We start from the raw sequence: 16,084 nt of genomic DNA, 5'->3' as shown, positions 1-16,084 counted from the left end.
CAAACTGAGCTCTGTTGTCAGGGGGCTCAGCAGCTCTCCCTCCCTTTGTCCTCCAGCCTTCCCGCTTCCCGAGCAGAGCTGTTAACTTATGACCTCCCAGACGCTAAGTCGCGCTTGTTGTGGGAACACAGTCAGGCCCCTCCGCTTTTGCCAGCCAGACTCGGGGGCTCTGCTTGGCCGGCGAGCCGCCCCTCCGCCACGGCTCCCTCCCGCCAGTCCGTGGAGCGCGCACCGCCTCGCCGCCCTTCCTACCCTCTTCCGTGGGCCTCTCGTCTGCGTTTGGCTCCGGCGACTCCGTTCTGCTAATCCTCTGGCGGTTTTCTGGGTTATTTAGGCAGGTGTAGATGGAATCTAAGTGATCAGTAGGACGTGCGGTGAGCCCAGCGTCCTCCTAAGCTGCCATCTTGCTGCAACTCTACCTACATTACATTTAAAAATGCTTTAAAAATTTCCTCCATGTTGTGGTTGTGTTCCCTTGTCTGGCATAGCATTATATATGTGTTTCTCTCTCTCTTTGGGGGGGTCAGATTTGCCAGAGATTTGTCTATTTTACTTTTCTTTCAAAAATACTGGCTCTTGTTTTTTTTTTTTTTAATTTTTTTTTTCAATGTTTATTTATTTTTGGGACAGAGAGAGACAGAGCATGAGCGGGGGAGGGGCAGAGAGAGAGGGAGACACAGAATCGGAAACAGGCTCCAGGCTCGGAGCCATCAGCCCAGAGCCTGACGCAGGGCTTGAACTCCCGGACCGCGAGATCGTGACCTGGCTGAAGTCGGACGCTCAACCGACTGCGCCACCCAGGCGCCCCGTACCGGCTCTTGTTTTTATTCATGAGTTCTTCTATCTAATTTCTTTGTTTCATCAACCAATGGCATAACTGCCAATCAAAGTCATAACTCAATACACAGTAACTAGCGTCATCAACCCAACTTGAATTCTATCCCAAAACAAAGAAATTTGACATTTTATTAACCTCTGCAACCTTATTGTAAATGAAATAACAATTTTACCACATTTTACTACTGTGTTTCTCTTGATGTTATTTACACTCATCTTATGAACAGTGGGCTTACTGGGCATCTACCCCCAGCTCAGTGTTCAGTGATGTCACTTCAGTAGCCTGAAATTGGTCATTCCTCAGTTTACCAGGCTGCTGCACAAAATTCACTCTCCAGCCCTACTTTGGAGCAATGGGGAACCCCAGCGTCTTGATCTGTCGTTTTGGAGCTGCTTCATGTGGAAGATGGATAGGACCAGTTTCGGCAAACCTAGTATCTGTCCATTGACAAGAGATGATGGAGTTCAAGCAGGTTTGATGGGGCTTGTCCAAAGAAATACAGTCCCAGAGCAGGTACCCTTTTCTCTTTCAAGATCCACTAATCCCCAAGGGGAACATGAAGAACACACATGGGGCACAAAGAAACACACATCCGTGTGCGCCCACACATAGAAGAGTAAATTTTTATCTTAGAGTGAAAAAGAGAAAATGTTCAAAGCACCTACTTTAAAAATTAAAACACAGAGTTCTCAAAACAAGTAATACCAATTTATCTTTGGACTTAATTTTATAGTTTTTGAATGGCAAGGGGTGGGAGGCATAAGAGAGGTCAAGACCTGAGACTGAGGTAGGAAATGGGAAAAGAAAAGAGAGGGGAGAGGAAAGGGATGGAACAGAGGAAGGGAGTGGGAAGAAAAGGAAATGTGTGGAGAGGACAGGTGTGAGAAGAGGTGCGTCGTGGGATGAATAGGAGCCCGCTGGGTGGGGGATGGAGTCAGGCGACTCTGGTTCCACTTGGCCAAAGGGGCAGGAGAAGAGTTGTCCCTGCTCTGACTAGCACCCTGAGGGGGTTGTGACCATCTGAGAAGTAGCTTTTATTCTTGATAATGAGAGTATTTTCTCATGAACATCTTCACCTTGTGGCAAAATTATCTAGAATTTAAGATTTTAGTAAAGTGGGGCGCCTGGGTGGCTCAGTCGGTTGAGCGTCCGACTTCGGCTCAGGTCATGATCTCGCGGTGTGTGAGTTCAAGCCCCGCTTCGGGCTCTGTGCTGGCAGCTCAGAGCCGGGAGCCTGCTTCCGATTCTGTGTCTCCCTCTCTCTCTGCCCCTCCCCTGCTCATGCTCTGTCTCTCTCTGTCTCAAAAATAAATAAAAACATTTAAAAAAAAGAATTTAGTAAATTATTTTAGGTTTTGTAAGTGTAGCCTGTATTTTGCTTTGGTGGATTTAAAATCTGACAGGTGGTATTATTTTAAAGAGGGATTCAAAATGCCTCATTTCACCATGTCTAGAGATTACATTTGGAATCAGTGTTTATTTAAAAATAAAGCTGGGGGTGCCTGCGTGCCTCAGTTGGTTAGATGTCTGACGACTCTCGATCCCCGCTCAGGTCTTGATCTCGGGGTCGTGAGTTCGAGCACCGCGTTGGGCTCCATGTGAGGTGTGGAACCTACCTAAAAAAAATCTTGGGGCAACTGGGTGGCTTCATCAGTTAAGCATCCTACTCTTGATCTCAGTTCAGGTCATAATCTCATGATTCATGAATTCAAGCCTTGCATTGGGCTCTCTGCTGTCAGCACAGAGCCCACTTTGAATCCATTGTCCCCCTCTCTCTTTGCCTCTTCCCCACCCAATAAATAAACACTAAATTTTTTTTTTTAATCTGTTTTCAGTCTTTTTAAGACCTAGTATGAAGAACATACAATGTGAACAAAGAACATGAGAAAAGACACTTTCACAGGAAGCTTCCCAGGTTTATTGTTTATTTAACTGCTTTGAACGAAATGCTTGGGTCTTACCTGAATGAGAATGTGGACGAGACGCAGTCATCATGAAGATGAACACTGTGTTTCGGCTGAAGCTTCTGCTGTTGGACAACACTGTCTCCTGTGGCGTGGAAGACTAGCATCATCTTAAAGCAAGAGGGAATCGACAACGAACAGTACTGGGTCCTACCCAGGAGGAGGGTAAGTTCGAGTAATTATTGACAAGCTCATGTTTGGTGCTGGGGGTGGGGTGGTCAGGGTACCGTGCCGCCCCCTGGTCACAAGCAAATCTGCAGAATCATTCCACAGCTTTTCTAGTGAACTTAGCCTGTGTCCTGACTGTCATTGACTGGAACCGAAAGCTGTAATTGGTGACCTTTGACTTCTCCCGGCATACATGCAACTTTCCTCTCTTCCTCCACCCTTTCCTTTCCTCTTATCTCCTGACTTCCATGAGTGACTGTGGCAACCGGCATGCGAGAGTGACGCCCAGGAATAGCATCCGATCTTTGATGAGACCAGGACCTAGTGGCTGCGGGTGCCCCTGTCAGCACACAGGGCAGGGGGTCGGTGACCAGACGGAAGGCACCTGTGATCGGCAATGTCAGTCTTAGTTTGAGACGTGAGGGCATCTGGAGAAGAAAAGTGTTACATGTCACTGAGTCACTAGGATTGAATGTTGTAGGTAGAAAATGGCAGAGCGGAAGAAAGAAACACAGGGATACAGGACGGAGTGTAGAATAATTGTGGCGGGAACAGCCCAGTTGGCTGTAACAATGTCACATGTCTGCGTGTAAGGCACGCTGTTGATTAGAAAAGAGACTCTTTGTTCTGAAATGTCTGCATCAGTGAAAGTCAAGGATGTGAGCTCGGAGGGGGCACAGGGAACTCAAGTGCACTCCTTTGCCTTGAGAGGGTCTCAAGGCTTGGGTGCAGAACTCAAGTAGCATTTTGGAACATCGTCCCCTCTCTGTCGGGCTACATGCAGCACAAGAGATGGTCCTCCTGTCAGCCGGTATTGGTGGTGGAGTGGACTCGAGCTGTCTCATAGACGCAAGTTTCTCACTCCGTTAGGTCAAGGATTGTGTGTCATATTTCCCTTGCACTCCCATTTATTTGTCAAATGGTAGGTACACAAAAGCTCGTGCTAAATGGACATAGTGCAAAGGGCTCTGAACTTGGAGGCATGAAGGCCTGAACTTTGATACGGTTTTACACCTGTCAGCCCTGGGAGCTCCGGCAAGACTTTGGGCTTCTGCGTCTCTCCACAGAGAGGAGGGATCTCTGTTCTGCCTGCCTTGCTGGGTTAACGAAAGAGTTCCCAACACATCTCCTCTCCTGAGCTGGCACTCCCACAGAAATGTAATATACCCATCCTTCAGGTCTTTATTCAGCTGTCATCTCCACTCTGAGAACTTCCTGGTTTTTTAGCTGGATCAGGGCTTGGGAAAAGTGAGACAGCCCAGGTGGTGTGACTGGTCGCAAGCCCGAACCTGCCCTTGCCTGTGACACCCTGCTTTGAGGACAAGCTACTTGCAAAGGCTCGACTGTTTACTTCTTTTATTTCTAAGGCTGGGTTTTTTTTTTTTTTAATGTTTATTCTTGAGAGAGAGAGAGAGCACACATGCACGTGCACTAGCACACTAGTGGGGGAGGGGCAGGGGAGAGGAGAGCCGGAAGATCCAAAGCAGCATCCAGCTGACAGCACAGAGCCGGACACGGGGCTCAAACTCATGAGCTGTGAGATCATGACCTGAGCCCAAGTCAGACACTCAACTGACTGAGCCACCCAGGCGCCCCCAGAGATGGATTTTAAAAAAGCTTATAGTCCAGTGAGGGAGGCAGGGCACACAAACAAGAAGACATAGATACAGGATTAGGAATTATGCTAAGTGCCAGGAAGAAAACAAGTACGGAGGATAAGGTGGAGGGAGACCCATTTCGAGCAGTTGGAAGTATTCTCTATTAGCAGGGACCTTCGGCAAAAAACAAGCTGGCCAGGCAGAGATAAGATAACAACAAACATTCTGGGCTGAAGGAACAGGAAGGCCTGGCTAAAAAGTTTTCTAAATGAAGATCTGCAAGTTGGCGGGTGAGGCTGGAGTCTAGGGCCGAGAGGAAGAGAATGGCCCAGGATACGTTCAGAGGGTAGACTGGGGCCAAGTCCTGAGTGACTGAAAACTGGAGTAGGTAGTTTTAAAGTGACGTCATGGTCTGAGTCTAGGACATTTCTCTGTCTCAAAGTCAAACTAAAAATACTGCCTTTGATGCTCACACTTACATACCCATCGACTGGGAAATATTCTTATCTCCCCCCTCTCTCTGACCACCCCATTCCATATCCAATTTGTCTGCAAATCCTGCTAAGTCCATCTGCAAATATCTTTCCAAATCCGTCCACGTATGTTCACCTGCCTCTCACCACCCTACCTCAAGCCACTGCCCCTCCTGTCTGGTCTACTGTAGAGGCCTTCTCGATAGTAGTGGGCTGGGAAACTGGTCAGGAGGGTGGGAGGGTGGGGAAGCCCCGATCCGTAGCCTTTGCAAGTTTCTTTGGTATAAAAACTCACACCATGGCCCATTTCAGTCTACCAAACTGATGCCACTAAATGTGGCCGTGGGAAGATATGTGCACAGTCCACTTTCTCAAGCCAGAACAAGCCAGCCGCAGCACCACCACTGCTTGGGTGATCCTGTTTCCTTCCCCCACCAAAAGGAAGAAAATCCTGCCAGTTGACATGGGTGGACCTTAAGGGCGGTATGCTAAGTGAAGTAAGTCAGACAGAGAAAGAAAAATGCTGTATAACTCACTTATTTGTGGAACGTAAAAAACCAAAGTCATGGATTTGTGGTTGTCAGCGGTGGGGGAGGAGGAGTTGGGGCAGGGTGGTTAAGGGCACACACTTCCAGTTTTAAAGTAAGTAAGTGCTGGGGGTGTAGCGCACAACGCGATGACTGTAGTTAACTCTGCTGTATGGGTATTTCGAAGTTGCTAAGAGAGTAAATAATAAAAGTTCATTTTTTGGAACTATATGAGGTGATGTGTGTTAACTAAACTGGTGGTAATCATTTTGCAATACACGTAAGACAAGTCATTATGGTGCACACCATAAATTTACACAGTGTTGCCCATCAATTATATTTCAGTAAAACTGGAAGAAAAAAATACGTACAAATAAAAATAACTCTTATTTTTATACCAACATTATTCAATTTATAAACAAAATAACAATTTTAATTTGTATCTAGTCTTTTCCAGGAAAGTTTTAAACTCTTAAAACTAGTTTTGGGGCACCTGGGTGGCTCAGTCGGTTAAGCATCCGACTTTGGCTCAGGTCATGATCTCGTGGTTCGTGAGTTCAAGCCCCGTGTCAGGCTCTGTGCTGACAGCTTGGAGACTGGAGCCTGCCTCAGATTCTCTGTCTCCCCCTTTCTCCCTGCCCTTCCTCTGCCTGTGCTCTCTCTCTCTGTCTCTCTTAAAAATAAGTAAAAAAAAAATTAAAAAAAATAAAACTAGTTTTAACTAAGGGGTACCCGGGTGACTCAGTTGGTTAAGTGTCTGACTTTGGCTCAGGTCATGGCCTCATGGCTCATGGGTTCGAGCCCCGCATCAGGCTCTCTAATGACAGTGCAGAGCCTCTTGGGATTCTCTCTCTCCTTCCCTCTGTCCCTCCCCTGCTCATGCTCTATCTGTCAAAAATAAATAAACCAAACTAGTTTCAACTTAAAGATCTTTTTTTTTTTTAATGTTTATTTTATTAGTTTTGAGACAGAGAGAGAGAGTGTGTGAGCCAAGGAGGGGCAGAGAGCTAGAGGGAGACACAGAATCCGAAGCAGGGTCCAGGCTCTGAGCTGACAGCACAGAGCCCAAAGTGGGGCTTGAAGGTGGGAACGGCGAGATCATGACCTGAGCCAAAGTCAGATGCTTAACCAACTGAGCCACCCAGGCGCCCCATTAACATAAAGATCTTTTTAAACTAAGTTTTAAAATGTATGACTTTGGGAGGCTCAGTTGGTTAAGTGTCCTTAAGCGTCCGACTTTGGCTCAGGTCATGATCTTGCAGTTCGTGAGTTTGAACCTGTGTCGGGCTCTGTGCTGGTAGCTCGGAGCCAGGAGCCTGCTTCGGATTCTGGGTCTCCCTCTCTCTCTGCCCCTCCCCCCTCATGCTCTGTCTCTCTCTCCTTCAAAAATAAATAAACATTAAAAACTTTAAAAAAACAATTAAAATGTATGACTTTGATAAACTAAGTATCACTTGAAAGACAGGAAACTGTCAGGGATCCTTTCAGTTTGCAAAAATCCTCTCTGACATTAAAAACTCAATTGTCGCCCCTATCTAAGTAGGGGAAATTTCTGGAAAGACAAAAATACAGTGGCTACCCCAACTCGGGAAGGAAGATTTATGTTTTATTGTATATCCTTTTGTACTGTTTGAATTTTTAAAGCCACATGTCTGATTTCTTTTTCAAGAAGAAATAAAAACCAGTTGAAGAATGGCCTTCTAAGCTAGAAGGAGAAAAACTCCTGATGGAAAGAAGGGAGATAAGATGAAGGTAGGGCCTCCCCAGAGGACTAGAAAGAGCTGGAAGGAATTGCTTCATATAAAAAGCACTGAAGTCTTATAGACTGCACAAACCTTTGAACCAGCTGAACTTTTTAATCATGTACAAATATTCCATTGACTCCACATAACTTGCACCTAACATCCTTTCTCTTTCCGGGTCTTAACACTGCCCAAGGTGGAAATGTAGGCCAGGCTTGTGAATACCCTCTGGCCAGTGATGCATGTTGAGTCGTTATGGAGCTCATGAACCTGGTGCACCCAAAAGTCAAGACAAGAAAAGACAGGACTGTCTTACCCATCTTTATTTTGCTAGCTTATCTTTTCAGCACATGGTAGGTGCTCAGTAATTGTTACTCTTCTTTTTCCCCTCTAGATGCAGTGTTTAATTTGTTGAAGGCCCTGCGTGTAAGCTAAGCTGAGGTACATGTCTTCCCTGGGCAGTGCTATAGGTAGGAAGCTTGTGCGGTTCAAATGCGGGGCATGACTCTAGGGGAGGCTGCGGGTGTCCAGATAGTGCTTGCCGAGGACAGGCTGAATGGGCCAAGGACAGAAGGTACCACCTTCTCCTCCTCAGCAAGAGAAGTAGCATATTATGAGTTAAATCATAGGCTAATTAATGACTACACTGTTTGACCACTGTGGTACAGTATACACAGTACATTCATATAGGTTTTCCATTTAGCTCTCGCGACAAGCCCATGGGCTCCACCATTTTATAAGAGGGGAAGCTGAAACCCATTAAGTGATTTGCCCAAGGTCAAACCATTGGTAATTGAACAAGGACTTCACTCCAGGTTTTTCAGACGTTGAACCTGATGGTCTTTAGACTGTACCATATTTGCTGTCAGGAGAGGTTTTTCCTGCTTCTTAGTTCTGCCATACGGATAGTATGTTGCTGGAAATCTTGGACTCCAAACACATCTGACTTCTCAGAGGTTCATGTTTCCCTGTGGTAGAGCAGCTTTCTTGTAAGAATGTCAAACTTGTGACTGTAAATTAATTCCTTGTGCCCTTGGGGGATTGAGCCAGCCTTCCAAGTGAATTGTAGCAACACATTTTTACAGATGCTGTTGGAAAAATAACCTGGTTAGCTCTGCAGACTTTCAGAGGGCTCACAAAAGCCCCAGCAGGGCAGCAACTGGCAGCCGAATGATATTCCACATTCCCTAATCTAAAAGGTACCTTGTTACATACAGTAGTAAGAAGGCTTCAGCTGTAATTGCTATAATTTTTCTTCATAGTGAGAACATTTTATTACTCCACTGAAGGGTGTGTGCCAAGAAATTCTGTACTTAAAAATTACTAAGCAAACCAAATAGCTTGGACACAGAATAACTTCCTAAGAGAAGATGCCCATTGGTCAAGGTATAGACTCAAACCAACCAACCCTTAAAATTCAAAACAAAATCCAGTCTTTACTTCAGTTATACCATACACTGGTACAAATCCAATGTGGATTAGGGAATTGAAATTTAAATAGGAGCTATAAAAGAAATAGAAGAACAAATAAGAACAAATATAGGACTACAAAAAATGTACACAAACCCTCTATGATCTTTGAATTAAAGGACTTCTTGAATACAATGAAAAAAACCCACAAAGAATAGGTTTGCATAGATGGAAAAATGAAAAAATCTGTATAGCAGAAAATGTAGTAAAATTAAGAGGCAAAGGACATACTGGGAAAAATATTTCTATCTGGTAAGTCAAAGTGTTCTTCCTGTAGATTTTTTTTTTTTTTTAAGTAAGCTCCATGCCCAATGTGGGGCTTGAATTCATGATCCCGAGATAAAGAATCACATGCTCCACTGACTGAGTCAGCCAGGTGCCCCAATTCTTAGTATAGAAAATAGGCAAGGGGTCCCTGGGTGGCTCAGTTGGTAAAGGCTCTGACTCTTGATTTTGGCTCGGGTCATGATCCCACAGTCATGAGACTGATTGAGCCCCAAGTTGGGATCTGTGCTGGGCAGGGAGCCTGCTTAAGATTCCCTGTCTCTCTCTCTCTTTCTCTGTCCCCCCTCTCTTTCTGCCCCTTCCTTTATATCTCTCTCTTTCAGAAAAAACAAACAAACAAAAAAGAAAATAGGCAAAAGATAACAGTTCACAAAGAAGGAAATACAACTGGCCAATAAGTATATGTAGAATCATTCAATCTCATGAAAAGTCAAAGAAGTACACATTAAATGCATAGTGAGATTCTTTTTTTTTACTTGCTCAGTTTGGCAAGGGGATATTTTCAGTCTTATGTGATGCTGGTTGAATTGGAATTTTTCTGGAGGTAACCTAGCAATGTGCATTGAGAGCCATAAAAATTCTTATTTCCTTGAGGTTAACAAGAAACTTGCTGGACCTGTATGAAGAATATCAATTAAAAATGTTTTAAATATTTTTGTGTTTACAGTGGAATGGTAAAAATGGTATATTTTTCTGCATGGAAAGATTCCATTTTGCAAATAGCATATCAATTTCCTAAAATTAATTTTTAAGTTTAAGTTCCAATGAAAAACTGTAGTAGGTTGTTACTTTGGAAGGCTGATCGGAATTGACAAACTGATTTAAATCTTTCTTTTATGTTCTGAGTACTGCATTTCCAAGGGGTGCAGAAAATTTTATCGTGGAAGAATAAATAGAGCAAGCCAAGAATATTTTATATTGGAATAATATGTAGGGAAAGATCTATGCCATGGGATCTTAATATGTATTCCAAAGCCACAGAAAATAAAGACAGGGGTGATGAAAGAAAAAGACAGCCATGTAGATGGAACAGAATAGAGTAATCACATACAAACCCTAGTGTATGTGGGAATTGTGCATGTGATAAAAATATAGAAAAATATGATTATTCAAAGATGGGTTGATTGAGAAACTATTTGGAAAAAAGTAGCCATAGATGTTTACCTAACAACAAATCCCAAACAGAATTAGGTAAATGAGAGGAAATGATACTGTAAAGACTAGAAAATAAAGATGAATGCCTATATGATTTTGTAGTGAGAAAGGCCTTTTTAAGTAAATAAAAACTACAAAGGGAAAGATTGATAGAACTGAGTTCACAAGAATTTAAAACTACCACAATTTAAATTATTAGGCAAACTAGTTAACAGCAACAACAACAACAACAAAACCCCACAAAGTTGAGGCACCTGGGTGGCTCAGTCGGTTGAGCATCTGACTTCAGCTCAGGTCATGATCTTGTAGTTTGTGGGTTCAAACCCCACACTGGGCTCTGTGCTGACAGCTCAGAGCCTGGAGCTGCTTCAGATTCTGTGTCTCCCTCTCTCTCTCTGCCCCTCCCCTGCTTGCACTCTGTCTCAAAAATAAATATTTTTTAAAAATTTAAAAAAAACCCCACAAAATTAAGTCCTTAAAAAAGAAAGAGCCTAGAGAGCTTGTCCATGACCACCCTCAGGTCCATTAATTCTCTGCAGTGACCACAGGACTCCGGAAAGTGCTATACTCATGATTACAGTGAAAGGAAACAGACTAAAATCAGCAGAAGTAAGAGACATGTGGGGCAGAGTCTGTGAGGGCTCTCCCCCTGGAGTCATGGGTGACATCGCCTCCTGGTCATGATGTGTGACACACAGAGTATTGCCAACCACTGAGGCTCACCTGAGCTTTTGGCATCCAGAGTTTTTACTGGGGCAGGATTACATGTTGTCCACCCAGCTGGCTCAGTTTTCATTCTCTCCAGGAAGTCAGACTAATGCCTTTAGTCTCCCGTCCCTCCTGGGGTTGAAACTGGTACAGCATGGCTCAACACCCCCATCATAAATCACATCATTAGACTGGTGGCCAAGGCCCCCAGGCAAAGAAGCCACTCTTATCAGGCAGAGCTTTCCAGGCGCCTAAGATCGCCTGTCTGTGTCCAAACACAAAGGACAGAACTCTCCTTGAGGAAGGTTCATTCTTTACTGCATAGAGAGAAACCAAGCATTTCTGGCCTATCAGGTTGACAAAGTATAGCAGAGGCCATCAGTGCTGGGACCTAGCCTAGACACTTGACTACACCCCATGGGCTTCTAACTGCCAGTATCTCCATCTCTGTGCCTGAGAACTTTTTCTGCTAAAGAACTGTGTGTGTGTGTGGGTGTGTGTTTTGACTACAGAAGGCCCTCTGCCCCCTTCTTCAAGCAGCCCCACTTATAACGACTCTTGGAGGTAATAACTACCTTGTTCCACCCGGGTCAGATAGTTCTGAGGCATTCCATGCTCTTTCCCAGGGTTTCTCTACAAGATTAAGCTCTAGTCACCCACTGTGGTGGCTGGCTTAGCAACACACTCTTCATCGGCTGCCTTTCCTTCTGAGTACCACTTACCAATGGAGTACTCTCCTTGTACTCCATTACTCAAACTTCTTACATTTGGGGTTTCAGGATCTGCTTCTGGGACACACTCAATACAAAATTTAAAACAAAATTCAGGGGTGGCATGAGTGTTTGGACAGACATTCTCATCCGCTCTGTCATGGAGTGTAAATTGGTTCAAACTTGTCGGTGATACTTTGGAAATAGTTATCAAATAGCCTTCAAATGTGCACAGTCTTTAATTTAGTAATTCTGCGAATGTTTCTGAGAAATAGCCTGGGATGCATACAAGATTTTATTTTATTTAAAAAAAATTTTTTTAACATTTATTCATTTTTGAGACAGAGAGAGACAGAGCATGAATAGGGGAGGGTCAGAGAGAGGGAGACACAGAATCTGAAACAGGCTCCAGGCCCTGAGCTGTCAGCACAGAGCCCAACTCGGGGCTCGAACTCACGGACCGTGAGATCATGACCTGAGCCGAAGTCGGCCGCCCAACCGACTGAGCCACCCAGGCGCCCCTACAAGATTTTATTTTTTAAACAATGAACTACTTTCAAAATGAGGAGAAAAACAATAAATAATATCCTTCATGGGTAAAACTTGTGTCTCATGTATTTAAGGTAGGATACAAATAACTGACTGCAATTTTCCCTTCACCAGCAACTAACAACCTTTTAAAATTTTTCTTCAGAGGTACATTAACTTTTGTTGACTATAGGTGTCCATGGGAAATTATTAGATTTCTTGTACACTATATTAGTTTGCGCAGGTTGCCATTAACACAATACCATAAACTGGGTTGTCTTAGAGAACAGAAGTTTATCTTCTCACAGTTTTGGAGGCTGGGAAGTCCAAGATCAAGTGCCAGTGAGTCGCTGGTGAGAGCTCTCCTGGCTTGTAGAAGTCTGCCTTCTTGCTGTGTCCTCACATGGTGGGGAGAGAGCGAGCAAACTCTCTGGAATCTCCTCTAACAAGGATACTAATTCTATTAGATCAAGGCTCCACCCTTATGACCCCATTTAACCTTAGTTACTTATTTACTCCAAATACAGCCACCCTGAGAGGCTAAGGGCCTCAACATGTGAATTTTGGGGAGGCCTGTAGCATATAAGAAATATCTCAGGGGGCGCCTGGGTGGCGCAGTCGGTTAAGCATCCGACTTCAGCCAGGTCACGATCTTGCGGTCCGTGAGTTCGAGCCCCGCGTCAGGCTCAGGGCTGATGGCTCAGAGCCTGGAGCCTGTTTCGGATTCTGTGTCTCCCTCTCTCTCTGCCCCTCCCCCGTTCATGCTCTGTCTCTCTCTGTCCCAAAAATAAATAAACGTTGAAAAAAAAAAAAAAAAGAAATATCTCAGTTATTTAGTGAGTGCCAGAACTTTCTTATTTGCTCTGCCTTGGCCATTTTGAGCCCCCCGGGTTATATCTAGAAACGATATCTCTGGTAAGCACAGGGCTGTTTTCCATCGCTTTCTGGATCCATCAAAACTTAATGTCATTACCCCAAAAGATGCAGCCTTGCTTCCCATCATGTGGCACCAGTGCCAGAGAGGATCATAAGTACCCATCAAGCATAGAGTCTCAGCAGTCCTCACAACCTTCCATTTGCTGTCCCCTTCCTGTCCTGTTTTGGTGGTCCAGCCTATAGGTAGAAACTCAGTATGATTCATGCCCAACATTGCAGTTTTCTACCAGGGATGGACCTTAGGCCATTTGACTACAGTTCTGTTTATTTAGTGTTTCATGTCTCCTGTGGGAGCATTGGGTTGCTCTCCTAGCCCAGAGCACACTTATCACCAGACACTGAGAATTTCCCTGGATTTCCTTCTTTTGTCTGCCAGATTAGCTCTCATGCTAATCACCTTGCTTAGCTCTCGTCTGTCACCATGCTTATATTCGTCATTCTGTTCAGACACTGTATATCAATTACTCAGATGGTATTATGGGTGCCAGCCTCTGCAGAGGAGGGTCTTTGCTGGCATCCCCCATGTAGACCCTATGACATTGAATGCCTACATTTTAATATCCATCCGATTTCATGATCCTAAAACCTCCCAAACATTAAATTGTAGTTTTTAGAAAACAACCAAATAGTGGGAACGCCCCTGCCACTCCCTCCAGCACATCTATGAGCCCTCAACCAGGCTCTACTCTACCCCATTAAAACAAATTTTTTTAATGTTTATTTATTTTTGAGAGAGAAAGAGAGAGAGAGAGTGGGGAGCCAAAGCAGGCTCCAGGCTCTGAGCTGTCAGCACAGAGCCCCACGTGGGGCTCGAACTCATGAACCGAGAGATCACGACCTGAGCCGAAGTCAGACGCTCAACTGACTGAGCCACCCAGACGCCCCTTAATTTTTCTTAGTGTTTATTTTACTGCACCCCATATTTTAATCCCACTCCCACACTGAGCCTCACTAGCATCTTCCACTGGTTCAGCACTTGGTGATAAAAAAAAGGTGAAAGGTTAGTGGTCAAATTGGCTACATCAAAATATCTGTTATGTTGCTGCACATCAGTTTGTTGGTTTGCTCACCAATTTTTCTGCCATGTCCCCAAAATAATCTTTTGTATACAGAGAAGAAAAGATGCCACAAGGGAAATTATATGAGGTTCAACAGGGACCAAAAAGCAACTAGATCATCACCACCATCATAATTATCATGCTCATCATGTGTAATCAGACACAAGGCAAGAAAAGTAAAGGAAGGTAAAGTCATTCAAGTTGTTTATATATTAGTTTTCTAGGGCTGCCATAACAGAATACCACAAACGCATGGCTTAAACAGAAGTGTGTTGTCTCAGAGTTCTGGAGGCAGTAAGTCCGAGATCAAGGTGTCAGCAGACTTCGTTCCTGGTGAGCCTGTCTTCCTGGCTTACAGAGAGCCCCCTTCATGCCGTGTCCTCACATGGCCTTTCCTCTGTGCAGACAGAGCTCTCTGGTGTCTCTTCTTCCTCTTATAGGACACCTATTGGATTAAGGCCCTACCCTTATAATCCCCTTCTGTCTTAATTACCTCCTTGAAGTCTCTACCTCCAAATACAGTCACTTCGGGGGTTAGGACTTCAATATATGAATTTTGCAGGGGACACAGTTCAGTTTATAACACTCTGGTTTTGACTGCAACTTTCTAACAAAGATCCAGCTGCCTTGGGCTCCTCAGGGTGTCTGAGAGGGCTGGTCTCTGGGTTTGGATCGGGTCCTTCAGTGGGGAAGAACCTGTAACCCTGACCAGCTGTGTCTTGCTTCGAATTATTTATGCACCAAATGCTCATTATGGAGGGGTCTTTTTCCTTCACCCTGTCAGCCATTAGCGATTTGGTGTTACTTATCAATCCTCATGGCTTCCTCCCCCCACTTCCTGCAGGCCCTCTCGGGTCATTGCCACACTCTTCTTTCTCTTAGCTGTTCTCATCAAATACACGTTCTGACCAGAGGGGTCCATACTGAGCTTTAACAAGAGCCCTTTGTTCATCAGACACCTTTGGTCACAAGTGAAGCTGGAGAACAAGTCCGCTGAGGAAATAAGCACACGCCCTGATGACTCACTTTGACCCTCCCCTTCTGACAGGAAGACCTCTAGTAGCCATCACAGAGGGGAACCTGGGCTCTTTCCAGTTCCCTTTCATGTGTCTCCATGACTTGGATCATGGGTGGCAGGAGGCCGGGGAGACAGACTCTTCCCTTTATCTGGCTTCCCTTTTCAGACTTGCCTCCCACAGAAAGTTTCCCTGCTTTTCTACCTCTTGGTGTTGTATGTCCTCACCTCGAGGCCCCTGTATACAAGAGGAGAGAAAGGAAGCTAACATACTTTGAGTATTTACCCAACAGTGGGTGTTTCTTATACATCACCTTACTTATTTTCCATATAGCCCGTTCTGTGAGGATCAGTGGTGCTCACAGGTTAGGTAATGTCCTCAGGTTGCCCGAAAGCTAAACACTTGGCTGGGATCTAAACTCAAGTCCAAACTTCATCTGAATCAGATTATGGTCCTGGATCCTCTTTTTATCCCATGCGTCTTGAGACCATGGAATATTTCCAGTGGAGGACGCATGCAGGGCAAGGCATGGGAAAGCAATCTGTCAACTGAGAAATACTCTTTTCAGAAATTAGTAGTATTGGCAAAAAGGATCTTTTTAGCAGCCATCCTTCCCCCTGGGAAGGGGGTCAGCTGAGGTTGGCTCAGGAAAGGCAGATGAATCGGCAAGTTGTAGCTGAGAGCCAACAAATGCATAACAAGGCAGTGTTTTCGGCTAGCAGGGGGGCTGGGCAGAACCCAAAGCCCAGGGGTCAAGGCAAGGCTCTTCTTCAGTTGCCTGGCCAACAATTCCTGCCCCAACATGCTGAGAGCGCCCTCTGCTGCCCAGCATCTTAAAATGGAGCATAAAAACTTTTAAAAACCTTGACCTGAAAGGCGCCACGGTATTTCTGAATTTCAAACCCAAT

The 16,084-nt window shown here is 44.8% G+C and overlaps 1 protein-coding gene and 1 pseudogene across 1 annotated transcript in view; both read left to right on the top strand.

Annotated features, from left to right (window-relative positions):
* Positions 1-2,853: 2,853 nt before the first annotated feature.
* Positions 2,854-16,084, top strand: part of LOC125155246 (60S ribosomal protein L7a-like) — a 91,842-nt pseudogene continuing 78,611 nt past the window's right edge.
* The window catches only part of TNFSF4 (TNF superfamily member 4), a 188,279-nt gene continuing 175,070 nt past the window's right edge, over positions 2,876-16,084 (top strand). The window contains exon 1 of the mRNA XM_047840321.1: positions 2,876-2,967. The gene's annotated coding sequence lies outside the window, so the exon portion shown is untranslated. The remainder of the gene's footprint in view (positions 2,968-16,084) is intronic.

This window comes from Prionailurus viverrinus, chromosome F1 (genome assembly GCF_022837055.1).
Source record: "Prionailurus viverrinus isolate Anna chromosome F1, UM_Priviv_1.0, whole genome shotgun sequence".
NCBI lineage: Eukaryota > Metazoa > Chordata > Mammalia > Carnivora > Felidae > Prionailurus > Prionailurus viverrinus.
This window is presented reverse-complemented; position numbering and strand designations above follow the sequence as displayed.